The sequence below is a fragment of the Armigeres subalbatus genome, chromosome 2 (assembly GCF_024139115.2).
Source record: "Armigeres subalbatus isolate Guangzhou_Male chromosome 2, GZ_Asu_2, whole genome shotgun sequence".
Classification (NCBI taxonomy): domain Eukaryota; kingdom Metazoa; phylum Arthropoda; class Insecta; order Diptera; family Culicidae; genus Armigeres; species Armigeres subalbatus.
Genome location: NC_085140.1, coordinates 173,578,724 through 173,592,325, shown reverse-complemented (window position 1 = coordinate 173,592,325; position 13,602 = coordinate 173,578,724). Strand labels below are relative to the sequence as shown.

At 39.3% G+C, this 13,602-nt stretch overlaps 2 long non-coding RNA genes across 2 annotated transcripts in view; both read left to right on the top strand.

The window, feature by feature from the left end:
- Positions 1-13,602, top strand: part of LOC134215509 (uncharacterized) — a 41,458-nt gene that overhangs the window by 14,417 nt on the left and 13,439 nt on the right. Inside the window, exon 2 of the long non-coding RNA XR_009980197.1 lies at positions 4,920-5,125. This is a non-coding gene — a long non-coding RNA (uncharacterized LOC134215509). The remainder of the gene's footprint in view (positions 1-4,919; positions 5,126-13,602) is intronic.
- On the top strand, positions 257-1,508 carry LOC134215507 (uncharacterized). Its single transcript, XR_009980195.1, has 3 exons — positions 257-475; positions 544-1,139; positions 1,275-1,508. It is a non-coding gene; the product is annotated as an uncharacterized LOC134215507 (long non-coding RNA).

The window sequence follows — 13,602 nt, the reverse complement described above, 5'->3', positions numbered from 1 at the left end:
TACTCAAATTTGGGTGAAAAAAATAACATTGTTGTTGTGGTTTTCAAATATTTTAAAACAGTTCCGGCGAGTGCTCATCAGAATCAGCTGCCACGCCTGCCACCGTTTCGGTCACTGTATCATGTAAGTTTTGTTTAAAATACACGTCTTTGTAATCATAATTAAAAATATATTTCTTTATTACGGCAGATTTTCGCGTAGTGAGTCACTACTTGCATCACAAGTTCGCCGCTACTTAGCTCCAGCCGCTCCAGTAGAACCGGGTCTTGCTGTTCCCGGGTTAGCGGTTGATAATACCATCAGAGCAGGTTCGCCGCTACTTAGCTCCAGCCGCTCCAGTAGACCCGGGTCTTGCTGTTCCCGGTTTAGCGATTGATAATACCAGAGCAGGTTCGCCGCTACTTAGCTTCAGCCGCTCCAGTAGAACCGGGTCTTGCTGTTCCCGGTTAAGCATCTAAACTAACTGATTCATGCGGTAAGTTATTAGTTCACTAATTACTACACGACGACATAATTTATATTAATAACATATTTTCTGTACAGGACGAACGTTCGGAATTCATGAAAACTAAACGTCTTGTGGCATTTTATGAATACACGAAGAAATGGATGCATCCATCATTGCCAGCATCGCAGCAGAATTGTTGAACTACCTATCCCCCAAGAAAAACAAATAGCAGCTCTGCTTCTTTCACATGGGCGGGACTGATGCTAAAACCTAAAAACCATCAAACACGCCGTTAAAACGAATAAACTGTTGCCCTATTGCCCTATCCAAAACCATGATGAGGCAGAGCTGAAAGCCCAGAGGTCAGTTTAACTGGAGATAGATCTCCAAATGAAGGGATTTTATTCTAGAGCAGGCTAAAACGTAGTCCAAAATTGCGGCTATTTAACGCTGGCTGAAGAAAATGGTCAATAAAATCGAGCAACTTGATAAGGACACCGAACAGTTGTTGGAAAGAATGTAAAATGAGGGGATCTGCAATCTAAGTGGATGAATTGGTTTCGGCACTGGATGTGGTTGCAGCCAAAGCAACCGAACTAAGTTGCAGACATGCAACAGTTCAAGGGACTTCCCGGGATACTATGACTTCATGAATCCGGGACATTACTGAGCTATTTGCCAAGACAAAAAGGTATTTACACGGGAAGCCCTGCTTTTTTCACATAAAATTTAAAAAATATATTGAACAGAACCTCTACATGATGCGGATACCCTCATCAAAGGGAATCATTTGAATGACATATTGATAAATTTATACTCATTACAGGTCCCTGAAACAATCGTCAACTACCCATACCCGGTTTAAAGGGTGATGCAAACCAAATTCTGGATCACAGCATACTTCCCCTTACCTACTGAGTATCCCAGCGGTTGAAATCTTGGAAGAACCATACACAGCGGGTGCCGAGAACCGGAACTTCGATTCAATTTAATGTTAGTCAGTGTGGTACATACTGCATGGCTTCTGTTTTACCGGTCCAACATAAACTATTAGTAACCAGTAGCTCCGAAACAATGTTAGTACAGCGCTAGATCTTTTTTTAAATTTCGAGTTAATCATAGATTATGTACTAGCTATATTTATTTGAAAAGCTATTTTAATAAAAATGATGAATAATCTGCCTAATAATTATTTCAACAATTTCATTATTTTTAATGCTTCTAGTCTCAATATCACGAACAAAACAAACAATAAAAAATCACCCAAATTTGGGTGAAATTTACCAATAAACCGTTGACATTTAAGTACCTATATATGGGTAAAATTTGCTTTACTCAAATATAGGTAAATCTCACTTTACCCATAAATACGTATGTGCACTTTTCGGCGATTATAGGTACTCTTCACCCATATTTGGGTAAACTGAAGTAAGCGTGTATGGGCCGATGTGAGCAGTGAGAAGTGAAAAGTGAGACGTGAGAAGTGCGAAGTGAGGAGTGAAAAGTAAGAAGTAAGAAATGAAAAATGAGAAATGAAAAATCACCAGATGATCCGAAATGAAAACAAAATGTTTTTCCAAATTTAATCTAGACTATCCTTTGAAAAGAGCTGAAATTTTTTGCTAATACTTTCAAATGGATATAATAGAAAAACGACGCATCCCACAAAAAGTGTTGTATGGGTGACCATCGCAAAATCAGTCAAAATTTCTAGTGAAAATATCGGAAACAATCCAAATTGAGCCCTACACTGAAAAAATCAGTTTAAAAATTTTAAAGTCGATTTGCGAAAAATGCTCTTTTATTTAAATGAAATTTTGTCTCAAGATAGGTGATTATGTTCCCTACCAACCGTCCATACATCGCAAGCTGGGCACTCTTAAGGAAAAAAGTTTTTCTAACAAAACTTTTTCTTGTCGGATTTATTTTCAGTGTATTTTCATCTGAAACTAAACCAATGAAAGCCATCGTTATAGAACCCCAAGCACATCTATTTTTATGATACATTGTCCAATTTAGTCACTAAATATAGTTTGTTTTTAAATTAAGAGTAATATTAAAAGGGGTTTATATCTTCAAAAATATTATATTCCATTATTAGCTTCTTTAGTTGCGACCAGTTACGACCAAAACATTGTACTCTGCATGACTGTACAGGAATACTTAATAAGAGTATATATGTATACATATGTTAAATCCAACCCTTAAAGACACTGAAAAAATCAATTCCGTCAAGAAAAGTTTTTGTTAGAAAAACTTTTTCCCTTAAAAGTGCCCGGCTTGCGATGTATGGACGGTTGGTAGGAATATAATCACCTATCTTGAGACAAAATTTCTTCCAAATCAAAAAGAGCGTTTTTTGCAAATTGACTTTTATTTTTTAAATTGATTTTTTTAGTGTAGGGTTCTATTTAGAGTTTTTCAAAAGTTTTATTAGAAAGCTTGAATGATTTTGCGACAGTCACCCATACAACACTTTTTGTAGGAAGCGTCGTTTATCGATTATATCCATTTTGAAAACATCAGTAAAAACAAGTTTGACCCTTATCAAAAGATAGTCTGCATCAGATTTGGAAAACCTAAGTATGCACTTTCTTTTCTTTTACAGCACCTTTTAAGTATTGACCAATAAATTGACAAAAGTCAACTTAACAATAAGAACACTTGCAAGTTCCCAAAAGTCCTATTTGGCTTCATGCATTTCTATTACATTTCTCGCATAACTTTTCAAAAGGACCTAAGCAACATTTTTTCATGAATTCTCGCTTAACTTTCAAAAGCACCTAAGTAACATTTTTTCATGAATTAATTTGAACACTGCAATCAATAGTTTTCATGTTGTTCTGTTGATTGCAGTACTCAAATTAATTCATTAAAAAATGTTACTTAGCCCTTTGAAAAGTTATGCGAGATTTATAGTACAGCAAAAAGCCATCTAGTAGAAAATCTAGATGGATTATTCCATTGCTGACAAACGTTCATTTCGAACCAAAAACCGCAAGTTGCTGGTTGATTTTTTGTTATATACTCTGTCTCGCTCAAACTAACAGCGAATAATCTAACGACTACTTTCACGAACACTTTATTAGGACTAGCCACTTTAACCGACCGTGTCCATTTAGCAAGTATGGTGTTGAAGTTGAATATAATCTGTAGATTAAAAAAAAACAGTTTAATAAAGTAAAAAAAACTCAGCAAGTAACCGCACAATATTGAGTAAAACAAATTAAGTGTGTAGCATTTCCACATTCAATGAATAAATTTCGCACCGTGTATACTGACAGCATTAAAGTTTGTGTTGCTTCTTTCGTGCTTTATTGATGATGCTAACCTCTCAAGCAAAGCTTTCCAAAGCTTCAAATGTGGAACACGAAAACTAACACACGCGCTATAGAGACCGAAGCCGATGACTTTATCCGCTCGCATCAACACAGTTGTAAAAATTCCATCGTTGGAAATAAAAATCGCATTCGTACATGCTTTCTCGTGCGCTCGTTACGTTTGCTGCCATTTTTTTCCTGCTTTGGAAGGAAAGAAGAGGCGTGTCATTGAGGCTAACTGCTTATTAAGTTGGGTGGTTTGGGTGGAATGATGGTGTAGTTTGGGCATTTGGGTGATTTGAACATAACGTTCGTTTTCATACACCTCATTATTTCCATATTATGCGGCTTTTTTCCATTGATATTTATGTGAATTGTGTTGTTAATTTTCACAAATGTACTTGTACAATTATTACACAAAGGCATGCAAAATCAATGTATGACATACAACTAGTTTTATTGAACTTTAATATTACATTGGTGAAAAAACACTACGTGGTAATCGTCCATAAAACAATTGTAGACGCGCTGTCTGGACAGTTAATCGATATTGTATTTTATAATGTATTTTTTAAAACGTGCCGCTGCGCTAATTATTGTACTATTTACCCACGATCGCATATTTGTACCATATGCATTTTTGCCTTTCTCGTACAACAAAGTTGTACCGAAAGGCTATATGATTGCTCCAAAAACTTTTTGATAGAAGGCCCGGAGACCCATAGTGTTATAAACCGATCTACTCAGCTCGACAAACTGAGGTGATGTCTGTTTTTTTTGTGTATGTATGTGTATGTGTACAAATTTTGTAGACACACGTTTTAGAACTTAGAATTATCCGATTTACTCGCAACAAGTTGCATTCGACAGGAATAGTTTGCTATTGAAAATGGGCCCGATCATTGCTTTTCGGAATTATTGAAAATCATTGTTTTTTCCCACAGGTCCCCTTGGAAAAAAATCAAAAACAATTGTTTTTGAATGGTGGCAAGGCAAAAATATTAAAAATGATCGAAAAAATGTGATCTATTCACCCAAAGAGCTTTTTTGACCTTTTTAAAGTGATTTTTTCAATATATTTTATAATGCACGAGAAAGGCATCATCACTGCTAGGTGGATTAATCTGGGTTTTTTTTTTTTGTATTTGCAGGTTTTCATATCGACATGATGTCAAAGGCAGAATTCTAGTAAGAACCAGCGGAAGACTTCGACGGTGGACCACAGGAACCACAATCAAGTCGGATCCGTGCGTTTCACTTCCTCGACCGGTTGTCGGACTTCCCCAAGCTCGATGATGTGCATCCGGTCTGACGAATGTTCAGTACGTAACCTGCAGCATAACGTGAGTACATTGAGGTAAATTTCGGTATGGGATTCCAAATTAAACAAAGATCCGGAAGGAATCTGAAAATATTTCAAAAGAGAGTGCTACAGGGATACAAAAATCAATTCTTCGGGGGTTCTGGGACCTTATTCCTCCGAGGATTCCAAATGAAATCATTCGGCGATTCTTAGTAAAATCTTCTATAATTTTCTTAAATAATCCATATAAAATCTGTCCGATTTCTAATGCAATCATTCTTGGATTTCAAATTAACACTTCAGAAAGTCTCAATGAAATCGTTTAGGATTTTTCAATGGAATTCTTCATGGATTAATGGATTCGTTTAGAGATTCCTAATAGAATCATTTGGTGAGTCATCATTGAAATAGTTGGAATCCAAATAGAATCTTGAGGATTTCCAATAGAATCCTTTGGAGTTGCAAAGCGGCATCCTTCAGGGATTCCCAATGGATTTCTTTGGAGGTTTTCGATGGAATCCGTTGGGAATTCCCAATGAAATCGTTTGGTGATTCATTGGGGAATCCTTCTGGAATTCCCGTGAAAATCGTTGGAAGTTTCCAATGGAATCCTTTGAGGATTCCCGAGGAAACGGTATGGTGTATTTCCATTGAAATCGTATAGGAATTCATAATGGACTGCTTCAGTGATTCCCAATGGAATTCTTAGAACGTTCCCAATGAAATCGTTTAGGGTTTTATGTGGTTTTATTACGAAATGCTTCAGGGATTCCCAATGAAATCCTCTGGGGCTTTCTGGGAATCCTTCCTTCAAAATCATTTGAGGATTCATTATGGAATCCGTCGCAAAATCGAACTGGAATGGTTTGGAAATTCCCGATGAAATGGTTTGAAGATTTCCAATGGAATTGTTTGGCGATTCGTAGCGCAAACCTTCAAGGATTCCCAATGGAATTCTTTGGAGGTTCCCGATGGCATCTATTGGGAATTCTCAATGAAAGCGTTCCGTGATTCCCATTGAAATTATTCGAGGATTCATAACGGAATCTTTATGGGTGTAGAATCTTTATAAAACTTTTGAATATTTATGGGAGCTTCGATTACCTGTACACTGAAAATTCCATTCCGATTGGAATACTTTAGGAACTCCCAATAAAATCGTTCCGGGATTCATAACGGAATCCTTCAGGGATTCCCAATGGAATCCTTTAGGAGTTCCCGATGAAATCGTTCGGAGATTTATTATGGAATCGTCAAGGAAATCAAAAATTGAATCCTTTGTGGATCCCCTGGGAATATTCAGGGTATTCCCGAAGGAATCCTTTGGGGATTTTCAATGGATTGCTTTGTGGATTCTCAATGGAATTTATTGAAGATTGTTTGGTTATTCGTATTGAAATCGCTTAGGAAGTCATGATTCACAATGAAATCATTTATGGATACATAACAAAATTCTTTAGGGATTTCCAATGGAATTCTTTGGGGTTCCCAATAGCATCCTTCAGGAATGCCTAATAGAATCCTATGAGAGGTTCCAATGAAACCGTTTGAGAATTCATTACGAAATCCTTCAGGTGATCGTGATCCCAATGAAACCCTTTGGTGGTTACTAGGGGAACTGTTCCATTTTCAATCTCACTGAACATATATTCATCTCATCGCACCATAGCATGACTATGTATCTTGTGTATCCGAAAGGAATCCTTACCGGATTCCGGAAGGAAACCCTTCCCCTACCGGATTCCGAAGGGAATCCCTACCAGATTCCGAAAGGAATCCCTACCAGATTCCGAAGGGAATCCCTACCGATTCCCTTACCGTTCTCCAATACCTCTGGAAGATTGTGGTATAGTTAGTTGTTCTGAATAAATGAAAATTGAATGTGCATGAAGCATCACCCTCCAAATTGTCCAGGAGTTGTGTTCAATTGGTCTACCAGGACAACTCCGCCCGATATAAAACCAATAGCACTCCAGTGTATCCATATAAGTCCCTATAGGCCTTGCAAATGCTTCACCATTCAAATAAGTTCAATAAAGATTTTAGGGTCTCCAAATTTATCCGGAAGTTGAGTTCAAATGGTCTATCCGGTCAACTACGTCTGATATAAAACCGATAGCTCTCCAGCGTGTCTATAAAAGTTCCTAGAGCCCTTGTGAATGCTTCACTATTCAAATAAGTACAACGCAAATGTTCTATGATATCCAAGTTGTCCGGGAGTTGAGTTCAAATGGTCTACCAGGACAATTACACTTGGTATCAAACTGAGGCCTATCTAGCGTGTCCATATAAGTTCTTAGAGTCTTTGCAAATGCTTTAGTATTCAAATAGGTTGAACGCAGATGTTCTGGCGTCTCCAAATTACCCGGGAGTTTAGTTCAATTGATCTACTAGGTCAACTACGCATGGCATCAAACCGATAGCAACCCAGCGTATCCTGCACCATTTCAATAAGATAAGTCCAACGCAGATATTCTAGGTTCTCCAGGGAGTTCAATTAAAGTAACTCATTTTGCACTCAGCGCATCAAAACAACGGCGGCACTGTATACGTAAATTTCTATTCGTGTGTGTTTGACAGAACATGTCTACGGTGGCGCGATCTGCTCATTTCATAGCGGCAGTTTTTGCTTTTTGATTGGTCCATTGGTCTACTAGGTCAACAACTCCTGGTATCAAACCGATAGCAACCTAGAGTGTCTATTAACTTCCTTAGAGTTCTTTTAAATGCTTTATTATTCAAATAAATTCAACGCAGATTTTCTAAAATTTCCGGGAGTTGAGTTCAAATGGTTTACCAGGTCAATTATGCCTGGTATCAAACCGATAGCAACCCAGCGTGTCTATAGAGTTCTTGTGAACTCTTTATTGTTCATATAACTCCAATGCAGATTTTCTTGGTTTTAGTTTATATTATTTTTTAGTTTTTAGGCTTTAGTTTTAGTTTATATCGATTACCAGGTCCACTACGCGTAGTTTCAAATCAACCATTTCTTTGACAAACTGCATATGTGACATTTTTGGCATAGATGGGATTTTTATATACTCGGAATACTCGTCCCTACGTATTTGAATGAAAAAAGAAAAAAAATAATTGAAGAATGTAATCAATTGTTTTTGTTTTTTTGAGAAACTACATATGTAGAGTAGAGTGGGACAAGAGTACTACCACAGCTAAACAGACGTAACACTAGAGAAATTACCAGCGACCATGACATCAACGATCAATTTGAATTGAGTTGATTGCGCGTTTCAGAACTAGAGGCGCTAGCGTCGTAATCCTTCGAGTTTGACATTTCACTCTATGTTTCTAGGGATGCTCATTTTTCCCTAGAGAGGCGTGAGTAAGGATGGTTTTTCCAAAATTTAGTAAAATTTATTTTACATGACATATTTCAGTGTGAACAACACTTACAGGTTCCAAAAATGTTTTATAACACTATTCTACTATTGACTATACTATGTGTGAACAATATGTTTCTTCTGGACATCCCTAGGGACTCCAAAACGACCTCATGTCATGTCATGACCGTCATGTTCATACAAGTCCGTAGTGCCCACACGTATGATTTTCAACACAGATTCACCCAATCCAGATGTTCTAGGCTTTCCAATGTGTTCTGTAGTTTGGTCAAATGGTCTACCATGTCAACTGCGCTCGATAACTATCCGAAATCGACCAATCATGTCCATAGAAGTCCGTAGAGCCCACGCGTATGATTTTCAGCTCAGGTATGCCCAAACCAGATGTTCTAGGTTCTCCAAGCTGTTCTGGAGTTTGTATCAATTGGTCTACCAAGTCAACTGCGCTCGATAGCTATCTGAAATTGACCACGCGTATGATTTGCAATACAGATATACCCAAACCAGATGTTCTAGGCTTTCCAATGTGTTCTGGAGTTTGTATCAAATAGTCTACCATGTCAACTGCGCTCGATAGCTATCGGAAATTGACCAGTCATGTCCATACAAGTCCGTAGAGCCCATGCGTATGATTTGCAGCCCAGCTATACCCAAACCATATGTTCTAGGCTCTACAATCTATTCTGGAGTTTGGATTATTTGGTTTACCATGTCAACTGCGGTCGATAACTATCTGAAATCGACCAGTCATGTCCATACAAGTCAGTAGAGCCCACGCGTATGATTTGCAACTCAGATATACCCCAACCAGATTTGCTAGACTTTCCAATGTGTTTTGGAGTTTGGATTAAATGGTTTACCATGTCGACTGCGCTCGATAGCTATCTGAAATCGACCAGTCAAGCCCATATAAGTATTTAGAGTCCACGAGTATGATTTGCAGCTCAGATATACCCAAAACAGATGTTCTAGGCTCTAAAATCTGTGGATTATTTGCATTGGCGTAAATAAGGTGGGGCTAGGGGGGCTAAGCTTTCCATAGAAAAAAAATAGCCCCCCCTAGGATTTGATAAGTTAGTTAGCAGTGATATCAGTTTTCAACATATAGCATAATAAATTACCGAAAAGTTTGAAGACTAAAGAATTATCTCTCATATTCACTCTATCATACTTAATGAAATGAGTGGAAGAAAAATTAGCTTGTTTCTGAATTCTGAGAAAGATTCCCATCAGAATCCGAGAAGAATTCTCACTTCAATCTCTAAAGAATTCTTTTCGGATTCATCGAAGTATTCCAATCGTAATCCAGAAGAATTCCTACTGGATTCTTTCCAGTATTGTTAAGCAATACCCTTGGGAATCTGTGAAAAATACCCTGTAAAATCCATGGAGGATTTGCTTTAGAATCTCTCGTTGATTTGCTCCGGAATATCTCCAGATTCGTTTTAAGATTGGTTTAGGAATTCCTTGACAAATCAGAATCCTTCGGCGATTTGCTTCGTAATTCTTTGAAGATTTAATTCGGAGTCTCTCGACGTTTTGCAAATGATCTGCGTTGGGATCTCTAGACGCTAAGGAATCCGGCTGACGATTAGCTTCGGAATCCCGCGAAGAATTGCTTCAGAATCATTCGACGTTTCGTTTCGAAATACCGTGGACCCCCGATAATTTGAACGGTACCTCATTCAAATTAACGGGGTTCATTTTAAATTTGAACTTCTGGTTACTCTATTTGCATCAGAAAAACTGGTTTCTGGCCGCTCTCTTTGCTGGTTTGTTTTGATTCTGCGTTCCGTTTCACAATGTTTTATTTTTCTTCTCTCGATTCCACGTGCTAAATGACGTTTGAACCATTTTTAATTTGAACGATGTTCAAACCAACGGGGTTCAAATTAAAAAGTGTTCAGATTAAAAGCGGTCATATTACCGGGGGTCCACGGTACATCGACGGTTTGCTTCAGAATTTCTCATAGATTTTGTTCAGAGTCCCTTAACGATTTTTTTTTTGGAACCATTCGACGATTTGCTTCGAAATCCTTTGATGATTTGCATCGGAATCCCTCAACGATTTACTTCAACATCCTTGGGGATCGCTGGAGGATTCTTTTCGGAATAACTTAAGGATTAATTCGGAGTCGCTCGACGCTCGCTTCGAAGCAATGCTTCGAAGTTCTTCGACGGATTGCTTCGGAATCCTTCGACGATATGCGTCTTCATCCCTGGAACATTGCTCATGAAATACCTGGAACCATCATATTGGAATTCCTGGAGGGTTTTCGACGAAATCCCTGAAATATTCCCCTTCAAATTCCTGAAATATTCCCGTCGAAATTCCTGGAGGGTGAATGATCCCTGGTAAATTCTCGTCGAAATCCTTGAAATTTTTCCGTTGTAATTCCTGAAACTTCTTCTTCTTCTTCTTCATTGGCAATACATCCCCCACTGGGACATTGCCGCCTCGCAGCTTAGTGTTCATTAAGCACTTCCACAGTTATTAACTGCGAGGTTTCTAAGCCAGGTTACCATTTCTGCATTCGTATATCATGAGGCTAACACGATGATACTTTTATGCCCAGGGAAGTCGAGACAATTTCCAATTCGAAAGTTGTCTAGATCGGCACCGGGAATCGAACCCAGCCACCCTCAGCATGGTCTTGCTTTGTAGCCGCGCATCTTACCGCACGGCTAAGGAGGGCCCCTGAGGGGCTGAAACATTCCCTTCGAAATCTCTGGTGGATTCCCTTCATGATCCCTGGAGGCTCCCATCGGTATTCTCGTCGAAATATCTAGAGATTCCCGTTGGAGTCCCTGGAACATTCCAGTCAGGATCACTAAAGGATTCTCATCAGAATTCTTGGAAGATTCTCAGCGGAATCCATGGAAAGTTGCACTATTTTTTTCATTTGAGATAGATAGAATATGAATGAAGTATGCAAATATATCCAGTGCCTGACGTTAGTCGAGCGCAATTAAACATAGACTGTGAGTTGTTGCTCACACGTGCACACGTGCTTGAGAAAAGAGAATAATATGAATGAGTGTGATGGATCCGCAATTGCCTTAGGTGGTTGGACTGCATTTGTCACATTACCGCTGATAACTTGATGAGATGGAAAATGTTCGAGAATTTTTAAAAAGAGGGTCAATTTCGAGAAAAAATATAAAGGGGCTATAGCCCCCTCTAGGCATCGGAGGTAGTTACGCGAATGATTATTTGGTCTACCAGGTCAACTGCGCTCGATAACTATCCGAAATCGACCAGTCATGTCCATAAGAGTTAGTAGAGTCTATGCGTATGCTATGCGACTCAGTTATATCCTAACCAGATGTTCTATGTTTTCCAAACTGTTCTGGAGTTTGGATCAATTGGTCTACCAGGTCAACTGCACTTGATAGCTATGACCATACAACTCCGTAGAGCCCATGCGTTTGATATTCCACTCAGTTCTTCTCAAACCAGATATTCTCGGTTCTCAAAACTATTGTGGACTTTGAATCAATTGGTCTACCAGGTCAACTGCGCTTGATGTAAATCTGACAGCAACCAATCATATTCATACAAATCCTGAAAGCACACGTGTATTATTTGAAACTCAGTAATACCCGAACCAAATATTCTAGGTTTTTAACTGTTCTGAAGTTTGGATCAATTGGTCGCAAGTTCCTCCGGAAGTTTTTCCGAGAATTCTTCTCGAAGTTTCTGCGGAAGATCCTCCTGGAATTCCTCTGGAAGTTCTTCCACGAATTCCTCCGGGAGCACCTCTAGAAATTCTTCCGGAAGTTACTCCAGGAGGTGGATGAATTCCTACTGTAAATTTTGTAGTTCAATTTTCGGAGTGGCTTTCAGTCGTGAATAATGGCGTTGACAATTTTATTTCATCACCGATGTTTCGATCCGGGATGGGATCTTCTGCACGGCTCGATGGCAGTCAATTTGTTAATTACCGCTATATTCATACGGAGTTTTGTCACTTGATAAGTGGAAATTGTTTCTGGCCTCATTGGACAAAATATAGTTCACTTCGAACACTTTCCGACACTAATTTTGTCACACACCATAGAGGGTGTTTTGCAGCCAGAGGTTGGGTTATTACATCCCATCCCCGGATCGAAACGTCGACGATGAAATAAAATTGTCAACGCCATTATTTTCGACTGAAAGCCACTCCGAAAACTGAGTTACTCTAGGAATTCCTCCGGAATTTCCACCAGGAATTCCTCCTGAAGTACCTCCAGAAGTTCCTCCGGAAGTTCCTTTAGGAATTCTTCTGGAAGTTCCTTTAGGAATTCCTCCGGAAGTTCCTCCATAAATTCCTCCAGAAGTTCCTTCAGGAATTCCTCCAGGAATTCCTCTGAAAGTTTCTCTAGTAATTCCTCCGGCAGTTACTCCAGAAGTTCCTCCGGAATTTCCCCCAAAAATATCTCCGGAAAGTCCTCTAGGAATTTCTTCGGAACTTCCTCCAGAAATTCCTCCAAGAATTCCTCCGGAAGTACCCTCAGCAATTCTTCCGGAAGCTCCTTCCGGAATTTCTCCGGAAGTTCCTCCAGGAATTCCTCCTGAAGTTCCTCCAAGAATTCCTCTGAAAGTTTCTCTAGTAATTCCTCCGGCAGTTACTCCAGAAGTTCCTCCGGAAATTCCCCCAAAAATATTTCCGGAAAGTTTTCTAGGAATTTCTTCGGAAATTCCTCCGAAAGTTCCTCCAAGAATTCCTCCGGAAGTACCCTCAGCAATTCCTTCGGAATTCCCTCAGCAATTCCTCCGGCAGTTCCCCCAGAAATTCCTCAGGAAATTCTTCCGGAAGTTCCTTCAGGAATTCCTCCGGAAGATCGGCCAGGAATTCCTCCGGAAGATCGGCCAGGAATTCCTCCGGAAGTTCCTCCAGGAATTCCTCCGGAAGTTTCTCCAGGATTTTGTCCGTTAATTCCTCGGGAATTACCTCCAGGAGGTCCTACGGAAGTTCGTCCAGGAAGTCGTCCGGATATTTCTCCAGGAATTTCTCCAGAAGTTCCTCCAGAAGTTCCTCCAGGAATTCCTCCGGAAATTTCTCCAGGATTTCATCCGTTAATTCTTCCAGGAATTCATCCGGAAGTTCCTCCAGGAAGTCATCCGAAAATTTCTCCAGGAATTCGTCCGAAAGTTCCTCAGAATGGTCTTCCAGGAATTCCTCC